Source organism: Theobroma cacao, chromosome 9 (assembly GCF_053813885.1).
Source record: "Theobroma cacao isolate CCN51 chromosome 9, ASM5381388v1, whole genome shotgun sequence".
Lineage (NCBI taxonomy): Eukaryota > Viridiplantae > Streptophyta > Magnoliopsida > Malvales > Malvaceae > Theobroma > Theobroma cacao.
The window spans coordinates 31,456,677-31,479,159 of NC_142647.1; the positions used below are offsets into that span (position 1 = coordinate 31,456,677).

Below are 22,483 nucleotides of genomic sequence, written 5' to 3' on the forward strand. Positions count from 1 at the left end.
TATCTTAACTTAACTGGACTTGGGGCCACGCAGTGTCAGTGTAGATTTCTTAAAACAACCTTAAAATCAAAAACTTTAAAATCCAAAGCTTTAAAATCAAAATATCTGATCTTTAAACCATGCTCTGATACCAATCTAAATTGTCACGACCCGGAACTCCCCATCGAGCCCGTGACAACCGCCGCGAAGCCTCGACAAACATTCTTCACCCCGAATGTCGATCGAAACCTCGCAAGGCTCTCGTATCAGCTTTCGCACTTCCCCGGTGAGCAATAGTTATCAAATAATCAAAATACGAAGGATTACAAATCATTTCAAAATTATAACATAACATATTGTTTTTTTTTTTTTTTTTTTTGCTCACAGGGGCATTTTCGTCATTTTTATCGAAAACCTCGAAACTTGCTAAAAATGTAGTAGGTAAGCCAAAAATATATATTTAATGATTAAAAAAAATTAAGTATCTAAAACGTTCATTTGAAGTGAAAATTTGACCATTTGAATATGATAAAAATATTCAATAAAATAAACTATTTTCTTGTAAAATAATTTTCATAAAACTATCGGTACATAATTCTTATAGCGTAAAAGATAATTATATTCATATATATTATAAAGCAAATAACCAAAGCATAAAATTTCTTTTACAGTGACACGTGGGCCCATATCTATCCAAAATGCATCGGAAGCTGGAAACCTACAGCTTTTACCGATTCGAGTCCAAATGAAGGTCTTGTTCAAGTCAGCTAACTACGAAATTCCTTGAGCCTGAAATGTGAGGAAATGAGGGTGGTGAGATTATAAAATCCCAGCGAGTAAACAGATACCATCTAAACTATCTAAAGTCGAGTAAATGGAGACAATTAAAATAAATCATCATACTGTAATTTCATTACCATTCAACTCATTTCAACCAAATAAAATCAATCCATAAAAATCGAGTAATCAACTTGGCTTATGAATTTCTTAAAACTTTGGCTAGTGCCAAAACTCATACTCGGTGATACCTTGCGCAGGGCATCTAACCGAGTCCGCCAAGGCTGTTAAAATTTTGTGTACACTTAAAATATATTTTTGTTTGAAAAAAATACAGCCGTTCCTTGGCGTTGGCTGAGTTCCCCTTCACGTGGTGGTTTGGCGTGAAGTGAACCCTAAGCTATACCCCAGGAGATACCCTACGCGCCTCTCCGTTTGAGGTAATAATATAATGGAGTTTACCGTGCCCCTCTAATAGGCTGGTCCACGGAACCCCCTCTGCAGTAAATAATTAATATATAATCCACCAATCAATAAAATTCATTCTAGCATGTCATGGCAATTTATCACAACCTAGCCTCTCAAGACTGAATACACAGTATAAATAATTATAACACCAAAATCAGTTTAGCCATTCATGCTCATTTATTGTCATAAGCCATTCAATTCAGAACCATAAATTTGCAACACAAACTAGCAGTCTCCAATTACTCTATTTTCAAAACCAATATTCGATTTTTCAGAAAATTTATAAAATCATTTTATAAAATCACAATTTCCCTTAAAACATAACAATTTACCATTTAAACCCATTTTTCATAAAATCACATAGTTGTATAAAACTACTCTAGATAATTAAGACGATAATAAGTTTACTCACAATGTCTAGAATGCAGACTTTCGAAGCACTCTGTCTACTGGTCCTCGGATGCAATTTCCTTGCCTTTATTGGAGGACTCACCACCTTGACATAGTACAAAATCGAGAATTTCACTAAGTTGGTACTAAATCAAAATTAAACTAATTTGGACTACCAATGCATGATATGGAATGCAAAAATGCACTGGTAACTATCTAAATCCGGTATTAGCCTAATTCGTCTTATCACCCGATTAAATTCCTAACGGGTTCGTTTAAACTCCAATTTAATTCTTTTCAGTTTCTATACCTCAATTGCACCCAAATTAACTTAATGTCCCTCAGTGTGATGCAAATTATCAGTCCCAACAGCAAATTACGAAAATACCCCTAGTGGGTAAAAATTCATATTTTTGCTCCGAAAATTCCCATTATTTTTCTAGGCTCATAATTCATTATTCCTTAACCAATTCTCCTAGAATAAAATCAAACTCATCCTCACTCACTACATGGTAAATTCAGCCATTAATGGTTGGGGGAGAAAATAAATTCTTTTCTTGTTGTTTTGTTTCTAAATATGCTAAACTAACTAAAAACACTAACATAAATTAAAATCAAATAAATCCAACAACTTTCTCTCTCCTAACCCATTTTTTCAGAATTGAATTCATCATGAAAACATGTAATTTAATCATGAAAAATAAAGAGAAATGCTTGGGAATAAGAAAACTCAAGCTTAATAGAAAAAATCTCACCTTTTTCACTTAATTTCCTTGAAAATTCACACTTTTTCTTTGATTTTCTCTCTCTAGGGTTTTGTTTTCTCCTTTCTCTCTCTTGTTTCTTGCTTGGCCGAATGTTGAAGAAGAAGAATGGGTGGGCTGATTTTTTTTTATGCATTTTTATTGTTTAATGAAATAATATTATTTTATTCATATTTTAAATATTTTATTAATTCATTTCTTTTTTCTAGCCATCCACTTGTCCTATTTTCTTTCACCATGCATTCCCTTTGACTTATCCAAGTCTTAAGTGATATTTCCAGATTTTTCCAAAGTTTTGGTGGAGCAAATTTTTCAAAATTACACTTTTGCCCCTGAACTTTTCAAAAATTACATTTTTACCCCAAAAATTGAAAATTTTCCATAATGCATAATTTTCACTCCTCATACTCATTTCACACTCCAAATAATTAAATTTGATCAAAATCCTTTCAAAAAATTAAATTTTCGATTCTGAATGGTAAAATTACCATTTTACCCTTTTACTCCAAATTATACCGAAATTAAAATTTTTCACTTCTAAACCTCAAATCTTACTCCAATAAGTCAAATGGGGCCAAAAATCTTTTCTAAAAATTTCCATTTTGTCCCCAGGTGGCAAATGACCATTTTGCCCCTGGATAGCGAAAATTCCAATTTGACTCCAAATTGATCCTCAAACTCCGAATCACCATATTAACCCATTCTGGGACTTTAAAATTCTTAATTTCATTGTAAATTCTCTATTTGATCTAGTTCGAGGCTTAAATCAACTTTATTGTACCTCTAGGTACAATACCGACTTTTGTAAATTTTTCGAAACTCTCCTAGCATGCAAACATACTATCCATCACATGTATGTCATGATAAATATTTTTATAGAGTCGAGCTTGTCATCTTCTCCCCCAATTGGATCAACCATATGATATTTCTTCTTGATTGACTTCGACATCCGGCTAAATATTAATATTTTATTAATAAAATATTATTTTATTCTAAAAATTTTATCTTGTCTCCTTGGTACCCAAAATACCTTATTATGCCTCACTTGACTTCCAAATCGCCTTTTATCTCACAAATTCTCCTATGATAAAATTATTATTATTTTATTATTATTTTCTCACTTGCGAAACATTTTATCCTAAACTACTCCTTTCGTCTTTTATCACATCTAAACATTTTAATTGACCTCAATATGCATTCGATCAATTTTATTTATCACCATATCAAAGTATGGGGTATTTCAATCTCCCCCACTTAAATAGAATTCGTCCTCGAATTCCTGTCGATGTTGCGTTATCAATCTCCTTCTATGATCCTACTCCTTGTTCCTTCTATAGGGACATTCAATTTATTTCCCTCGTTCACCTTCAGTTCAATTAAATGCTTTATTTAAGGCAATTATCATCCTTTGGAACCAGATCAGTAATACTTTTCACAACCATGATCTCTTATATCTAGACACTAAGCATGCCTTTATCTCCATTATTACATTTGAACCATAACTTCATCTCAATTATACCGATTTCGATCACATATCATACTTACTTATGTATACCTCATCATCATTTTATTAATTCGTTGCGTACCAAATTTCTCAACCTTGATTCATCCATCTTATACTGGTCTATACACTTCCTTTAATAGAGTTCCATTAAGAACTTAAACAATCCAAGGTTTACCTTTAAAGTCACTCATAACTTTAATCGTTCATTACATGTCTGTTAACACTTTAGCTCACTAACCTCTCTGGACACTATTTCAAAATCTCCCAATTACCGAGGACCATTCTTCACTTCAGTTAGTAAAATTATCAATTTCATATATACATATATTCATGCATTTTCAAATGTCAACATCTCTCTTTATATATAGGAATCCATGTGTTCACATGCCTTGGACTACATTCCCCCTTTATTCATCCATATCCTAATCCTAGTTTCAATATAATAATTCTTATAGTGCATGTCAACCTTCTTATTATACTTGTGTATAACTTCATATCATTCATATCATTTCCAACCATATGTTTGAGTTTCCTTATACTATATATCATTCATCACAATGTCATCTCCATTGAATTATAATCTATTATGCGTGTATGCTTTATAATCCTATTGATGCCTCAAAGATTTATCTTAACTTGATCATTGCATCTCATGCAATACCACAATTCCTAAGAGTCATCCTTTTGTCCTTAATCATCTTTCATGCCTCTATATTACTTTGTATCTTTCTTGCATTACGATATTGATTTGTCACTTAAGACTCGAACCCATTTGAATCATGTATGCCTCAAGCATTTTCGAATTCCAATTTCCATAATATATTAGGAAAGTTTCATTATCTGACTTCATTTTCAAGGTCAACTTCTATCATCCTTTGTTCCACTCCTTCATATGAACATAACATCATTCTTCCTTAACTAATTTATAAATTGTACTTGAAATTGTAAAACTTAAAACTAGATTCTCCTCAAGTATTTTTCAATACTAATACTAATATCACTCTCAGCTTATAGCTTCCTTTTTATAATCACATAACTTAGTGCTTGCTTTAACGAGATCCAGAGCAAAACTTCTCTTGAGTATTTCCTTGGGAATATCTATCTTAAACTTATATCTCACAGCATGTGATCCCTTAACTTGTGATTTAGCCGTTAGGCTTCTCAGCAAGTTTTAAAAATTTTATGTTTCATACTTGCTGTGTATGATTAGAATCTCTTCTCAAAGATGTTTATGTATTCCTAAAACACTTACTCTTAAAGAAATATAAATACGTACTCATCCATTCAATCCCTAACTCATCTTCATAGGTTTCTAGGGTGCCACACAATTAGCCTCATGTTGTTACTAACCCTTGTCATTTTACTGAATCAAAACAGATATTACAAATTCTTGTAATGATATTCTATGTAAACTGATTTTCTATACCAGTCTCATAATTCTTCCTTCACACTTTCATTATTTGGTATCTCATCTCAATATAGTCATTTCAAGAATCTTTCAATTTTTTTCTTTTAATTATATGCCTATATACAAGGCAATAAAGAAGTTTTTCAATTAATTTGGGTAAACATTCTCCAGAATATTCAACACTCCCAGATAATAAAACACAATGACCAATAACCAAAATTTAATTTGTAAGCTCATTATCATGTCACTCCCATCTTACTTATGCATCATAGGCGTGAGGTATTTGAAGCAGTATAGCGTTGAACAGTCAATGCTGAAGTATTGTAGCTATAAAAATTTTCTCATCAAAGCTATTTGTTTGCATTCAAAGTCACCACATCAATCATTCTCAACCAGTGGTTTCCCTTTTAGATATATATCATGAGTTCCATAAGTATAGGTACCTTCTATTTTCTTGTCATACACACTAAGCCAGATTAATACTTTCATCTCATGTCATCTTTTGACATTTATCAACATTCATAAAATTCCACCTCAAAACATCCTTTCCATACAGTGTAATAAGTTCATGATAAATATACCACTCCACACATAAGTTGCTTACTATCTACAACTTTCCTCAAATTTATTGTCATCCTTATCCCATTTATCTTCTTTGTCTTATACTCCAATAATCTTATTGACTTTCGGTATAATTAACTACGAAAACAGCTCAGCTTCCTCTTTATTTTATTCTCACAATCCTTACTGAATCAAAATTTTATATTCCCCATATTCCATAATTTAACTTCATTGGGTTATATTTGTGCCCAACTATTACCTCATAGTGTCATAACATCACTGAATAATCCCCTTCATGCTTAAATTACAATCATTAACTTAATCACATTATCCATTCCGAATGTCATTTATAACCTTATTGCTTCCTTCTATAACCTTCCTCAATAATTATATTACCAATTTATCTCTGTTATACTAAGAGATTCCCATACATATCTAATTATTTAAACTGTTATTTTACATTCCGTTCGAGTCATACAAAATAAAAGCCACTCCTAACTCCTTTACACAGGTAACTACTACATCTTCCCTTAAACGACACTTGCCTAGATTTATGACAATACAACTTCAACTAAAGTATTAAACATCTTTAGGTTCCTCATTGTCCTGATCCGGGCACATCAATGGATCCTCTTCCTCCTGAGATTTTCTCCTTTGTTCTTCAATCCAGGCTTGTTGTATTCTCTTATATTCTTCATCACTCACCGGTGTAGCATTTCTTCCACAACCGGGAGGAAAATGTCGTACACCTGACACTTTTCTAAGAGGTTTACTTGCCACTGTTACTTTCTCCTTATCCTTTTCTGGTTGTCCCCTTACATTTCTCCCACAACCTGGTGGAAAGTGTCGGACTACTGTCACGCTCTTCCTAGAACAAATACCTCCTTCGGCTATCCTTAATTTCCCCTTTTCTTTAACATGTTCCTTAGATTCTCTCAAAAGGGAACCTCTCATGCTAACATTAATATTATCACTATCTGCACTTTTTGGACTACTCGATTCGGGTTGCCATCGGCTCTTAGCAGTAGAATCTAGCGATCCCTCGCTAATACTATGAGAGGCGTCGGGACTATCTTCTCTCCTAGACATGGTGTATTTGTCACCAGCGCACCTCAAAACCTATATGCAATCAAATAGTAATTGTTCAATTATTTATGCATCTCAAAAATAGGTAGATTTCTATATGTAGATGCATATATTCTATTCCATCTAACCTAACTTAACTTAACTTAACTTAACTTATCTTAACTTAACTGGACTTGGGGCCACGCAGTGTCAGTGTAGATTTCTTAAAACAACCTTAAAATCAAAAACTTTAAAATCCAAAGCTTTAAAATCAAAATATCTGATCTTTAAACCATGCTCTGATACCAATCTAAATTGTCACGACCCGGAACTCCCCATCGAGCCCGTGACAACCGCCGCGAAGCCTCGACAAACATTCTTCACCCCGAATGTCGATCGAAACCTCGCAAGGCTCTCGTATCAGCTTTCGCACTTCCCCGGTGAGCAATAGTTATCAAATAATCAAAATACGAAGGATTACAAATCATTTCAAAATTATAACATAACATATTGTTTTTTTTTTTTTTTTTTTGCTCACAGGGGCATTTTCGTCATTTTTATCGAAAACCTCGAAACTTGCTAAAAATGTAGTAGGTAAGCCAAAAATATATATTTAATGATTAAAAAAAATTAAGTATCTAAAACGTTCATTTGAAGTGAAAATTTGACCATTTGAATATGATAAAAATATTCAATAAAATAAACTATTTTCTTGTAAAATAATTTTCATAAAACTATCGGTACATAATTCTTATAGCGTAAAAGATAATTATATTCATATATATTATAAAGCAAATAACCAAAGCATAAAATTTCTTTTACAGTGACACGTGGGCCCATATCTATCCAAAATGCATCGGAAGCTGGAAACCTACAGCTTTTACCGATTCGAGTCCAAATGAAGGTCTTGTTCAAGTCAGCTAACTACGAAATTCCTTGAGCCTGAAATGTGAGGAAATGAGGGTGGTGAGATTATAAAATCCCAGCGAGTAAACAGATACCATCTAAACTATCTAAAGTCGAGTAAATGGAGACAATTAAAATAAATCATCATACTGTAATTTCATTACCATTCAACTCATTTCAACCAAATAAAATCAATCCATAAAAATCGAGTAATCAACTTGGCTTATGAATTTCTTAAAACTTTGGCTAGTGCCAAAACTCATACTCGGTGATACCTTGCGCAGGGCATCTAACCGAGTCCGCCAAGGCTGTTAAAATTTTGTGTACACTTAAAATATATTTTTGTTTGAAAAAAATACAGCCGTTCCTTGGCGTTGGCTGAGTTCCCCTTCACGTGGTGGTTTGGCGTAAAGTGAACCCTAAGCTATACCCCAGGAGATACCCTACGCGCCTCTCCGTTTGAGGTAATAATATAATGGAGTTTACCGTGCCCCTCTAATAGGCTGGTCCACGGAACCCCCTCTACAGTAAATAATTAATATATAATCCACCAATCAATAAAATTCATTCTAGCATGTCATGGCAATTTATCACAACCTAGCCTCTCAAGACTGAATACACAGTATAAATAATTATAACACCAAAATCAGTTTAGCCATTCATGCTCATTTATTGTCATAAGCCATTCAATTCAGAACCATAAATTTGCAACACAAACTAGCAGTCTCCAATTACTCTATTTTCAAAACCAATATTCGATTTTTCAGAAAATTTATAAAATCATTTTATAAAATCACAATTTCCCTTAAAACATAACAATTTACCATTTAAACCCATTTTTCATAAAATCACATAGTTGTATAAAACTACTCTAGATAATTAAGACGATAATAAGTTTACTCACAATGTCTAGAATGCAGACTTTCGAAGCACTCTGTCTACTGGTCCTCGGATGCAATTTCCTTGCCTTTATTGGAGGACTCACCACCTTGACATAGTACAAAATCGAGAATTTCACTAAGTTGGTACTAAATCAAAATTAAACTAATTTGGACTACCAATGCATGATATGGAATGCAAAAATGCACTGGTAACTATCTAAATCCGGTATTAGCCTAATTCGTCTTATCACCCGATTAAATTCCTAACGGGTTCGTTTAAACTCCAATTTAATTCTTTTCAGTTTCTATACCTCAATTGCACCCAAATTAACTTAATGTCCCTCAGTGTGATGCAAATTATCAGTCCCAACAGCAAATTACGAAAATACCCCTAGTGGGTAAAAATTCATATTTTTGCTCCGAAAATTCCCATTATTTTTCTAGGCTCATAATTCATTATTCCTTAACCAATTCTCCTAGAATAAAATCAAACTCATCCTCACTCACTACATGGTAAATTCAGCCATTAATGGTTGGGGGAGAAAATAAATTCTTTTCTTGTTGTTTTGTTTCTAAATATGCTAAACTAACTAAAAACACTAACATAAATTAAAATCAAATAAATCCAACAACTTTCTCTCTCCTAACCCATTTTTTCAGAATTGAATTCATCATGAAAACATGTAATTTAATCATGAAAAATAAAGAGAAATGCTTGGGAATAAGAAAACTCAAGCTTAATAGAAAAAATCTCACCTTTTTCACTTAATTTCCTTGAAAATTCACACTTTTTCTTTGATTTTCTCTCTCTAGGGTTTTGTTTTCTCCTTTCTCTCTCTTGTTTCTTGCTTGGCCGAATGTTGAAGAAGAAGAATGGGTGGGCTGATTTTTTTTTATGCATTTTTATTGTTTAATGAAATAATATTATTTTATTCATATTTTAAATATTTTATTAATTCATTTCTTTTTTCTAGCCATCCACTTGTCCTATTTTCTTTCACCATGCATTCCCTTTGACTTATCCAAGTCTTAAGTGATATTTCCAGATTTTTCCAAAGTTTTGGTGGAGCAAATTTTTCAAAATTACACTTTTGCCCCTGAACTTTTCAAAAATTACATTTTTACCCCAAAAATTGAAAATTTTCCATAATGCATAATTTTCACTCCTCATACTCATTTCACACTCCAAATAATTAAATTTGATCAAAATCCTTTCAAAAAATTAAATTTTCGATTCTGAATGGTAAAATTACCATTTTACCCTTTTACTCCAAATTATACCGAAATTAAAATTTTTCACTTCTAAACCTCAAATCTTACTCCAATAAGTCAAATGGGGCCAAAAATCTTTTCTAAAAATTTCCATTTTGTCCCCAGGTGGCAAATGACCATTTTGCCCCTAGATAGCGAAAATTCCAATTTGACTCCAAATTGATCCTCAAACTCCGAATCACCATATTAACCCATTCTGGGACTTTAAAATTCTTAATTTCATTGTAAATTCTCTATTTGATCTAGTTCGAGGCTTAAATCAACTTTATTGTACCTCTAGGTACAATACCGACTTTTGTAAATTTTTCGAAACTCTCCTAGCATGCAAACATACTATCCATCACATGTATGTCATGATAAATATTTTTATAGAGTCGAGCTTGTCATCTTCTCCCCCAATTGGATCAACCATATGATATTTCTTCTTGATTGACTTCGACATCCGGCTAAATATTAATATTTTATTAATAAAATATTATTTTATTCTAAAAATTTTATCTTGTCTCCTTGGTACCCAAAATACCTTATTATGCCTCACTTGACTTCCAAATCGCCTTTTATCTCACAAATTCTCCTATGATAAAATTATTATTATTTTATTATTATTTTCTCACTTGCGAAACATTTTATCCTAAACTACTCCTTTCGTCTTTTATCACATCTAAACATTTTAATTGACCTCAATATGCATTCGATCAATTTTATTTATCACCATATCAAAGTATGGGGTATTTCAATCTCCCCCACTTAAATAGAATTCGTCCTCGAATTCCTGTCGATGTTGCGTTATCAATCTCCTTCTATGATCCTACTCCTTGTTCCTTCTATAGGGACATTCAATTTATTTCCCTCGTTCACCTTCAGTTCAATTAAATGCTTTATTTAAGGCAATTATCATCCTTTGGAACCAGATCAGTAATACTTTTCACAACCATGATCTCTTATATCTAGACACTAAGCATGCCTTTATCTCCATTATTACATTTGAACCATAACTTCATCTCAATTATACCGATTTCGATCACATATCATACTTACTTATGTATACCTCATCATCATTTTATTAATTCGTTGCGTACCAAATTTCTCAACCTTGATTCATCCATCTTATACTGGTCTATACACTTCCTTTAATAGAGTTCCATTAAGAACTTAAACAATCCAAGGTTTACCTTTAAAGTCACTCATAACTTTAATCGTTCATTACATGTCTGTTAACACTTTAGCTCACTAACCTCTCTGGACACTATTTCAAAATCTCCCAATTACCGAGGACCATTCTTCACTTCAGTTAGTAAAATTATCAATTTCATATATACATATATTCATGCATTTTCAAATGTCAACATCTCTCTTTATATATAGGAATCCATGTGTTCACATGCCTTGGACTACATTCCCCCTTTATTCATCCATATCCTAATCCTAGTTTCAATATAATAATTCTTATAGTGCATGTCAACCTTCTTATTATACTTGTGTATAACTTCATATCATTCATATCATTTCCAACCATATGTTTGAGTTTCCTTATACTATATATCATTCATCACAATGTCATCTCCATTGAATTATAATCTATTATGCGTGTATGCTTTATAATCCTATTGATGCCTCAAAGATTTATCTTAACTTGATCATTGCATCTCATGCAATACCACAATTCCTAAGAGTCATCCTTTTGTCCTTAATCATCTTTCATGCCTCTATATTACTTTGTATCTTTCTTGCATTACGATATTGATTTGTCACTTAAGACTCGAACCCATTTGAATCATGTATGCCTCAAGCATTTTCGAATTCCAATTTCCATAATATATTAGGAAAGTTTCATTATCTGACTTCATTTTCAAGGTCAACTTCTATCATCCTTTGTTCCACTCCTTCATATGAACATAACATCATTCTTCCTTAACTAATTTATAAATTGTACTTGAAATTGTAAAACTTAAAACTAGATTCTCCTCAAGTATTTTTCAATACTAATACTAATATCACTCTCAGCTTATAGCTTCATTTTTATAATCACATAACTTAGTGCTTGCTTTAACGAGATCCAGAGCAAAACTTCTCTTGAGTATTTCCTTGGGAATATCTATCTTAAACTTATATCTCACAGCATGTGATCCCTTAACTTGTGATTTAGCCGTTAGGCTTCTCAGCAAGTTTTAAAAATTTTATGTTTCATACTTGCTGTGTATGATTAGAATCTCTTCTCAAAGATGTTTATGTATTCCTAAAACACTTACTCTTAAAGAAATATAAATACGTACTCATCCATTCAATCCCTAACTCATCTTCATAGGTTTCTAGGGTGCCACACAATTAGCCTCATGTTGTTACTAACCCTTGTCATTTTACTGAATCAAAACAGATATTACAAATTCTTGTAATGATATTCTATGTAAACTGATTTTCTATACCAGTCTCATAATTCTTCCTTCACACTTTCATTATTTGGTATCTCATCTCAATATAGTCATTTCAAGAATCTTTCAATTTTTTTCTTTTAATTATATGCCTATATACAAGGCAATAAAGAAGTTTTTCAATTAATTTGGGTAAACATTCTCCAGAATATTCAACACTCCCAGATAATAAAACACAATGACCAATAACCAAAATTTAATTTGTAAGCTCATTATCATGTCACTCCCATCTTACTTATGCATCATAGGCGTGAGGTATTTGAAGCAGTATAGCGTTGAACAGTCAATGCTGAAGTATTGTAGCTATAAAAATTTTCTCATCAAAGCTATTTGTTTGCATTCAAAGTCACCACATCAATCATTCTCAACCAGTGGTTTCCCTTTTAGATATATATCATGAGTTCCATAAGTATAGGTACCTTCTATTTTCTTGTCATACACACTAAGCCAGATTAATACTTTCATCTCATGTCATCTTTTGACATTTATCAACATTCATAAAATTCCACCTCAAAACATCCTTTCCATACAGTGTAATAAGTTCATGATAAATATACCACTCCACACATAAGTTGCTTACTATCTACAACTTTCCTCAAATTTATTGTCATCCTTATCCCATTTATCTTCTTTGTCTTATACTCCAATAATCTTATTGACTTTCGGTATAATTAACTACGAAAACAGCTCAGCTTCCTCTTTATTTTATTCTCACAATCCTTACTGAATCAAAATTTTATATTCCCCATATTCCATAATTTAACTTCATTGGGTTATATTTGTGCCCAACTATTACCTCATAGTGTCATAACATCACTGAATAATCCCCTTCATGCTTAAATTACAATCATTAACTTAATCACATTATCCATTCCGAATGTCATTTATAACCTTATTGCTTCCTTCTATAACCTTCCTCAATAATTATATTACCAATTTATCTCTGTTATACTAAGAGATTCCCATACATATCTAATTATTTAAACTGCTATTTTACATTCCGTTCGAGTCATACAAAATAAAAGCCACTCCTAACTCCTTTACACAGGTAACTACTACATCTTCCCTTAAACGACACTTGCCTAGATTTATGACAATACAACTTCAACTAAAGTATTAAACATCTTTAGGTTCCTCATTGTCCTGATCCGGGCACATCAATGGATCCTCTTCCTCCTGAGATTTTCTCCTTTGTTCTTCAATCCAGGCTTGTTGTATTCTCTTATATTCTTCATCACTCACCGGTGTAGCATTTCTTCCACAACCGGGAGGAAAATGTCGTACACCTGACACTTTTCTAAGAGGTTTACTTGCCACTGTTACTTTCTCCTTATCCTTTTCTGGTTGTCCCCTTACATTTCTCCCACAACCTGGTGGAAAGTGTCGGACTACTGTCACGCTCTTCCTAGAACAAATACCTCCTTCGGCTATCCTTAATTTCCCCTTTTCTTTAACATGTTCCTTAGATTCTCTCAAAAGGGAACCTCTCATGCTAACATTAATATTATCACTATCTGCACTTTTTGGACTACTCGATTCGGGTTGCCATCGGCTCTTAGCAGTAGAATCTAGCGATCCCTCGCTAATACTATGAGAGGCGTCGGGACTATCTTCTCTCCTAGACATGGTGTATTTGTCACCAGCGCACCTCAAAACCTATATGCAATCAAATAGTAATTGTTCAATTATTTATGCATCTCAAAAATAGGTAGATTTCTATATGTAGATGCATATATTCTATTCCATCTAACCTAACTTAACTTAACTTAACTTAACTTATCTTAACTTAACTGGACTTGGGGCCACGCAGTGTCAGTGTAGATTTCTTAAAACAACCTTAAAATCAAAAACTTTAAAATCCAAAGCTTTAAAATCAAAATATCTGATCTTTAACCATGCTCTGATACCAATCTAAATTGTCACGACCCGGAACTCCCCATCGAGCCCGTGACAACCGCCGCGAAGCCTCGACAAACATTCTTCACCCCGAATGTCGATCGAAACCTCGCAAGGCTCTCGTATCAGCTTTCGCACTTCCCCGGTGAGCAATAGTTATCAAATAATCAAAATACGAAGGATTACAAATCATTTCAAAATTATAACATAACATATTGTTTTTTTTTTTTTTTTTTTTGCTCACAGGGGCATTTTCGTCATTTTTATCGAAAACCTCGAAACTTGCTAAAAATGTAGTAGGTAAGCCAAAAATATATATTTAATGATTAAAAAAAATTAAGTATCTAAAACGTTCATTTGAAGTGAAAATTTGACCATTTGAATATGATAAAAATATTCAATAAAATAAACTATTTTCTTGTAAAATAATTTTCATAAAACTATCGGTACATAATTCTTATAGCGTAAAAGATAATTATATTCATATATATTATAAAGCAAATAACCAAAGCATAAAATTTCTTTTACAGTGACACGTGGGCCCATATCTATCCAAAATGCATCGGAAGCTGGAAACCTACAGCTTTTACCGATTCGAGTCCAAATGAAGGTCTTGTTCAAGTCAGCTAACTACGAAATTCCTTGAGCCTGAAATGTGAGGAAATGAGGGTGGTGAGATTATAAAATCCCAGCGAGTAAACAGATACCATCTAAACTATCTAAAGTCGAGTAAATGGAGACAATTAAAATAAATCATCATACTGTAATTTCATTACCATTCAACTCATTTCAACCAAATAAAATCAATCCATAAAAATCGAGTAATCAACTTGGCTTATGAATTTCTTAAAACTTTGGCTAGTGCCAAAACTCATACTCGGTGATACCTTGCGCAGGGCATCTAACCGAGTCCGCCAAGGCTGTTAAAATTTTGTGTACACTTAAAATATATTTTTGTTTGAAAAAAATACAGCCGTTCCTTGGCGTTGGCTGAGTTCCCCTTCACGTGGTGGTTTGGCGTGAAGTGAACCCTAAGCTATACCCCAGGAGATACCCTACGCGCCTCTCCGTTTGAGGTAATAATATAATGGAGTTTACCGTGCCCCTCTAATAGGCTGGTCCACGGAACCCCCTCTGCAGTAAATAATTAATATATAATCCACCAATCAATAAAATTCATTCTAGCATGTCATGGCAATTTATCACAACCTAGCCTCTCAAGACTGAATACACAGTATAAATAATTATAACACCAAAATCAGTTTAGCCATTCATGCTCATTTATTGTCATAAGCCATTCAATTCAGAACCATAAATTTGCAACACAAACTAGCAGTCTCCAATTACTCTATTTTCAAAACCAATATTCGATTTTTCAGAAAATTTATAAAATCATTTTATAAAATCACAATTTCCCTTAAAACATAACAATTTACCATTTAAACCCATTTTTCATAAAATCACATAGTTGTATAAAACTACTCTAGATAATTAAGACGATAATAAGTTTACTCACAATGTCTAGAATGCAGACTTTCGAAGCACTCTGTCTACTGGTCCTCGGATGCAATTTCCTTGCCTTTATTGGAGGACTCACCACCTTGACATAGTACAAAATCGAGAATTTCACTAAGTTGGTACTAAATCAAAATTAAACTAATTTGGACTACCAATGCATGATATGGAATGCAAAAATGCACTGGTAACTATCTAAATCCGGTATTAGCCTAATTCGTCTTATCACCCGATTAAATTCCTAACGGGTTCGTTTAAACTCCAATTTAATTCTTTTCAGTTTCTATACCTCAATTGCACCCAAATTAACTTAATGTCCCTCAGTGTGATGCAAATTATCAGTCCCAACAGCAAATTACGAAAATACCCTTAGTGGGTAAAAATTCATATTTTTGCTCCGAAAATTCCCATTATTTTTCTAGGCTCATAATTCATTATTCCTTAACCAATTCTCCTAGAATAAAATCAAACTCATCCTCACTCACTACATGGTAAATTCAGCCATTAATGGTTGGGGGAGAAAATAAATTCTTTTCTTGTTGTTTTGTTTCTAAATATGCTAAACTAACTAAAAACACTAACATAAATTAAAATCAAATAAATCCAACAACTTTCTCTCTCCTAACCCATTTTTTCAGAATTGAATTCATCATGAAAACATGTAATTTAATCATGAAAAATAAAGAGAAATGCTTGGGAATAAGAAAACTCAAGCTTAATAGAAAAAATCTCACCTTTTTCACTTAATTTCCTTGAAAATTCACACTTTTTCTTTGATTTTCTCTCTCTAGGGTTTTGTTTTCTCCTTTCTCTCTCTTGTTTCTTGCTTGGCCGAATGTTGAAGAAGAAGAATGGGTGGGCTGATTTTTTTTTATGCATTTTTATTGTTTAATGAAATAATATTATTTTATTCATATTTTAAATATTTTATTAATTCATTTCTTTTTTCTAGCCATCCACTTGTCCTATTTTCTTTCACCATGCATTCCCTTTGACTTATCCAAGTCTTAAGTGATATTTCCAGATTTTTCCAAAGTTTTGGTGGAGCAAATTTTTCAAAATTACACTTTTGCCCCTGAACTTTTCAAAAATTACATTTTTACCCCAAAAATTGAAAATTTTCCATAATGCATAATTTTCACTCCTCATACTCATTTCACACTCCAAATAATTAAATTTGATCAAAATCCTTTCAAAAAATTAAATTTTCGATTCTGAATGGTAAAATTACCATTTTACCCTTTTACTCCAAATTATACCGAAATTAAAATTTTTCACTTCTAAACCTCAAATCTTACTCCAATAAGTCAAATGGGGCCAAAAATCTTTTCTAAAAATTTCCATTTTGTCCCCAGGTGGCAAATGACCATTTTGCCCCTGGATAGCGAAAATTCCAATTTGACTCCAAATTGATCCTCAAACTCCGAATCACCATATTAACCCATTCTGGGACTTTAAAATTCTTAATTTCATTGTAAATTCTCTATTTGATCTAGTTCGAGGCTTAAATCAACTTTATTGTACCTCTAGGTACAATACCGACTTTTGTAAATTTTTCGAAACTCTCCTAGCATGCAAACATACTATCCATCACATGTATGTCATGATAAATATTTTTATAGAGTCGAGCTTGTCATCTTCTCCCCCAATTGGATCAACCATATGATCTTTCTTCTTGATTGACTTCGACATCCGGCTAAATATTAATATTTTATTAATAAAATATTATTTTATTCTAAAAATTTTATCTTGTCTCCTTGGTACCCAAAATACCTTATTATGCCTCACTTGACTTCCAAATCGCCTTTTATCTCACAAATTCTCCTATGATAAAATTATTATTATTTTATTATTATTTTCTCACTTGCGAAACATTTTATCCTAAACTACTCCTTTCGTCTTTTATCACATCTAAACATTTTAATTGACCTCAATATGCATTCGATCAATTTTATTTATCACCATATCAAAGTATGGGGTATTTCAGAGTAAGTTTTTTCCATTTTATATTTTTCTAATTTATTTAATGGATTTTCGACTTCTTATGTGGAATTGCTAGGGAGCTAAAGATAGTAATTTTATCAGAATAATTTTTTATTTTGTGAAGCAATTTTGGTTGAATATGATTACATTGGTGGAACCTCGAATTAGTGGGTTTTCAATAAACAAAGTTGTCAAGAAACTAGGATTTGACAGGTCATATCATATAGAAGCTGAGGGTTTTTCAAGAGACATATGGGTTTTCTGGAAAAAGGAACTTCGGGTTTCAGTTATTAGGCATCATTCACAATGCTTGCATCTCTTTATTGAACATCTTGTTAATACCCATTAGCTTCTATTAGGAATCTATGGACATCCTACGACTAGCATGGGACGATTTCTATGGGAGGAGTTGTCATCTTTTGCTTCTTCTTGTATGAAACCATGGTTATTAGTGGAGGACTTCAATGCTTTCTTATTCTCCCATGAGAAAATTGAAGGTTCCATGAAAAGTAGCCAACCTTGCCCTTTATTTAACAACTGGTGAATAATTTTGAATTATTGGATTTAGATTTTCGAGGACCAAGATTTACTTAGACATGAGGACTAGTTGCAGAAAAATTAGACAAAGTACTGTGTAACACTAGTTGGCGATTATTGTTTAATAAAGCCTTCGTTCATTATCTTCCTCGAATTGGATAGATCATAGACCACTTTTCATTAACCTAGGAGATAGTAGAATAGCTTTTGATAATGATAGATTCTTTTTTTAAGCTACTTGTTTAACACATGAGGACTTTGGTAGATTGGTACAACATTCTTGGGATGATTCAAAGAGAATTCAAGAAACCCTTTCTGACTTTGCTAAGAAAGCTAAACATTGGAATAAAACTGTGTTTAGTAATATCTTTTATAGAAAAAAATGGTTACTAGCAAGAATTAGTGGTATTGAGAAAGCACAGGAGAGGAGAGCATCACAAAAACTAAGGGACTTGAATATTCTCTCTATGTCTTGAATATAATACTATGCTTCGACAAGAAAAGATTTTTTGGATACAAAAGGCTAAAGTTGATTGGTTGAAGTTTGGAGATAAAAACACAAGGTACTTTCATCTCAAGGTAGCTTTTAGGAGAAGCAAGAATAAAATTTTAAGACTTAGAGTTCCTAATGGCTAATGGTGTGATGACTAGACTATTTTAAAAATACAGGCTATGGAGGTTTTCAAAAGGTTGTATTCCAAGGAAGAAAGACCTTTTCCACAATATCCAATCAAAAAATGTTTCCAGAGCTTAGCCAATCAGCATTGGATTTTCTTAAAAGACCAGTTGAGGATAATGAAGTATGTGAGGCCTTCAATGAAATGAAACCACTTAAAGCTCTAAAGGTGGATGGATTTCCAACTTTTTTTTTCAGTCACATTGGAATATAGTAGGCCAAGATTTCATCAAATATGCTCAAGATATCTTTATTAGAGCCAAATTTGGTATGGAACTTGATATGTCTATTATCACTCTTGTTCCCAAAAATAATCCCCCAAAGTCCATATCACAATTTAGACTGATTAGCTTGTTGCCAATGATTTTTTAAGTTGTAATGAAGGTAATCATGAATCTATTGAAGCCCTATATGAGTTGTTTAATTGGAGAAAATCAGTCTAGCTTTATCCTAAGAGACACATCACCAACAATATCATCATAGCACAAGAGGTCATGCATTCTTTCAGAAGAAAGAAAAGAAGATTAGGGTGGATGATGATCAAAATTGACCTAGAAAAAGCTTATGATTGACTTAGTTAAGAGCTCATTCATGATACTCTGCTTGATGCTAAAATACTAAAAAACATAGTGGATATAATTATTTGTTGTTGAAGATACTACAGCTTCAAATTGTTTGGAATGGAACCTTATCAAATATTTTTATTCCATCTCGAGGAGTTTGTTAGAGAGATCCATTATCTCCTTACCTCTTTGTATTGTGTATGGAGAGATTGGCACATGGCATAAAAGCAACTATTAATCAAGGTTTGTGGAAATCCATAAAGTTAAGTAGATTGCTAACTCTACTATATAGAGTTATTTTGACACATTTTGGGGCTTAAGTAGCTAGATCTTTGAGGTTGTAGATTCAGATTTTAGCATTTTAAGATTTTTTTTAGTTTAAGTTAGACTAAATGTTGAGTAGTTAATTTAAGTTATTTTAGTGTAATTGTACTTTATTTTTCTTTAATTTACTTTAAGAAGAGTTATTGTTGATTTCTCTCATGGTTTTTTATAGGATATTTGATGAGAAAGGTGCATTTGAATTAAAATCGTACAAGTATGGTAAGGGCTTCTTTATTACATGATGAAGTATTTTAAAGATAAGTTGAGCTACAGAAGTCCAATTGATGCGATTCTTGATCCATTGGATAGATAAGAGAACAGGATACAACTTTCATGTTTACCATTTTACATAATTCAGATCTAGCCAAGGTGAAAATCGCATTGGATAGATAAGAGAACAGGATACAACTTTCATGTTTACCATTTTACATAATTCAGATCTGGCGAAGGTGAAAATCGCATTGGAAGATGATGGATTTTGTAGTTCTGCACAAGGCAGCATGTTGATTGGAGGTTTTGGCCTTGAGTTACTCAAGGCTGTGGTTCTGAGGGAGCTATGGTTGCAGTGCTGGGAAGATCATGGCCGAGTGCTGGATAGTTAAGGTGCATCATAGAAACTCCCAAGGCAAAAAGTCGTGGCACTGAAGAAGTAGTGTTATGGCTCCATAATGCAGCCACAGTGCCGCTATTTTCCCAAAAAAAAGTTTTGATGGAAATAAGGAAATTAGGTTAACTTGAACCTATAAAAAGAACTTATTTAGAGCATTCAAGGGGGGTGAACTACAACAGCTCTTTTGGAGAATTAGAGCTAAGAATCAACCAAGAGAACAAGAGCAATTGAGAAAGATTTGAGATCAACAAAGCTTCAACATTAGTTATTTCTCTCTTTTATGTTATAATTATTTTCTTTGACTTGAATTCATGACTAAATTTCTTTGGATATTATTTTATTTAGATATCATGAACAAATTTTCTTTTCTAGGATTATGGTGTATATCAACATGTAGTTTAAATATTTGTTTCTCTTTTATTTACTATGAATGGGTATAGTTTTGCTTATTTAAATTTGCTTTTAAAGCTTTTGATTGTCTGGCCAACAATTAATTAATGTGTGAATCTAATTGAAACTCAATAGAGAGATTTTAGATTGGACTAAGATTTGAATAATGTATGTTCACGTCACTTAAGTGATCTAATTCGCAATTCGAGTAGACATATGCTAATTGCCATACATAGCCAAATTAGGACACTAGCTTAATGAACTTAATTTAATTGATTCCTATAGACATATAATGAACTAATTAAGTTAGGTATCTATGCAAGCATCTCTGTCACGACCCAAATTTTCGGGCCATGACCGACGCAAGGGCCCAATAAACGTAGTCTATTAAGCCCAAGCAAGCCTATCAATTTATCCTACTCATCATTTCATCATATATCACTAAGTCATATTTCATACTTTTGAATCAAAATAGTGATATACATTGCTAACTCGTACTGGCATTACTCCTTAAAAATTTACAGACAATGTCTACAACATGTATTCTAATAATTTACATTAAGTTTGTCTACACAAAACAAAATAACACTCGACTTCCAGCGGAGGGACTCGGATGAATGTACAACTACTGAATGTCGAGACACCTACCAAAAGATGGACACAAGTCTACAAGGACACCTCGTCCTAGTTACCGGCTGCCTCGTGATCTGAAAACATGAATTTGAAAATGGTGAGTATAAACCCAGTGAGTAAACAAGGAAGGGAACAAGCATACCATAAGGAATCTTTAATGAAATCATGATGCATTCTTTTTCAAAACAATGCAATTTGTTTCTATTCTTATTAAAAACTCCTCATCAAGCCTTTAAATGATTAATCATTTAAAAATCTAATAACCTATACATAACAAACTATTTGAAGAATAAAAGCTTCAATATTACATAAGTAAGTCAAATACGAGAATGAATCTTTGCTGCAGCGGAAAGGCATTCTCGCTGCAGCTATGCTGCAGCTAGAATGAATTTCCGTTGCAGCAACGTTGGGATTTAGTTATTAACTGAATGAGGGTTTCTCCACTGGCCGAGGATTTCTCACTAAACCTCCTTATTTTAAACTTAACTCATTTAATCCTTACTGTTGGCAATCCATGCTCCGATATGGTAGCAAAGAAGTAAAAGATAGGGCAGCAATTGAACAAGATAAGAGACCAAAATAGAAAGTTTTTCGTTGCAGCGAGATTGAATCTCGCTGTAGCGAAATTACAACCCAGAAATAGAAAGTTTCTTGCTACAGTGAGAAGCTACAGTGTCATTCTCGCTGCAGCGAAAATGCATCCTCGCTGCAGCGAGTTTTCGGCCAGCCTACCCTTTCAAAACTCGAGAGTTTTTAGCTACAGCGAGAATCATTCTCTCTACAACGAAATATAGGGCATCGAATGAAAATTTGCCTTTCTCCCAAAGAAAACCACCCTGTTTGAAATGTTCAAAACCAATATGAAACACATAACAATTTCTCAAGGTTTAACATGTCAAGTTTCACATGCATTACAACCATAAACCATTATCCATCAATTTCCTATAACACA

At 32.9% G+C, this 22,483-nt stretch overlaps 3 long non-coding RNA genes across 3 annotated transcripts; all 3 read right to left on the reverse strand.

The window, feature by feature from the left end:
- Positions 1-649: 649 nt before the first annotated feature.
- LOC148760849 (uncharacterized) lies at positions 650-2,489 on the reverse strand. The gene is made up of 3 exons (XR_016028572.1): positions 2,370-2,489; positions 1,637-1,720; positions 650-768 (listed from the first exon to the last, which is right to left on the reverse strand). It is a non-coding gene; the product is annotated as an uncharacterized LOC148760849 (long non-coding RNA).
- Positions 2,490-7,739: 5,250 nt separating this feature from the next.
- On the reverse strand, positions 7,740-9,579 carry LOC148760850 (uncharacterized). Its single transcript, XR_016028652.1, has 3 exons — positions 9,460-9,579; positions 8,727-8,810; positions 7,740-7,858 (listed from the first exon to the last, which is right to left on the reverse strand). It is a non-coding gene; the product is annotated as an uncharacterized LOC148760850 (long non-coding RNA).
- Positions 9,580-14,829: 5,250 nt separating this feature from the next.
- Positions 14,830-16,669, reverse strand: LOC148760851 (uncharacterized). The gene is made up of 3 exons (XR_016028571.1): positions 16,550-16,669; positions 15,817-15,900; positions 14,830-14,948 (listed from the first exon to the last, which is right to left on the reverse strand). It is a non-coding gene; the product is annotated as an uncharacterized LOC148760851 (long non-coding RNA).
- Positions 16,670-22,483: the final 5,814 nt, after the last annotated feature.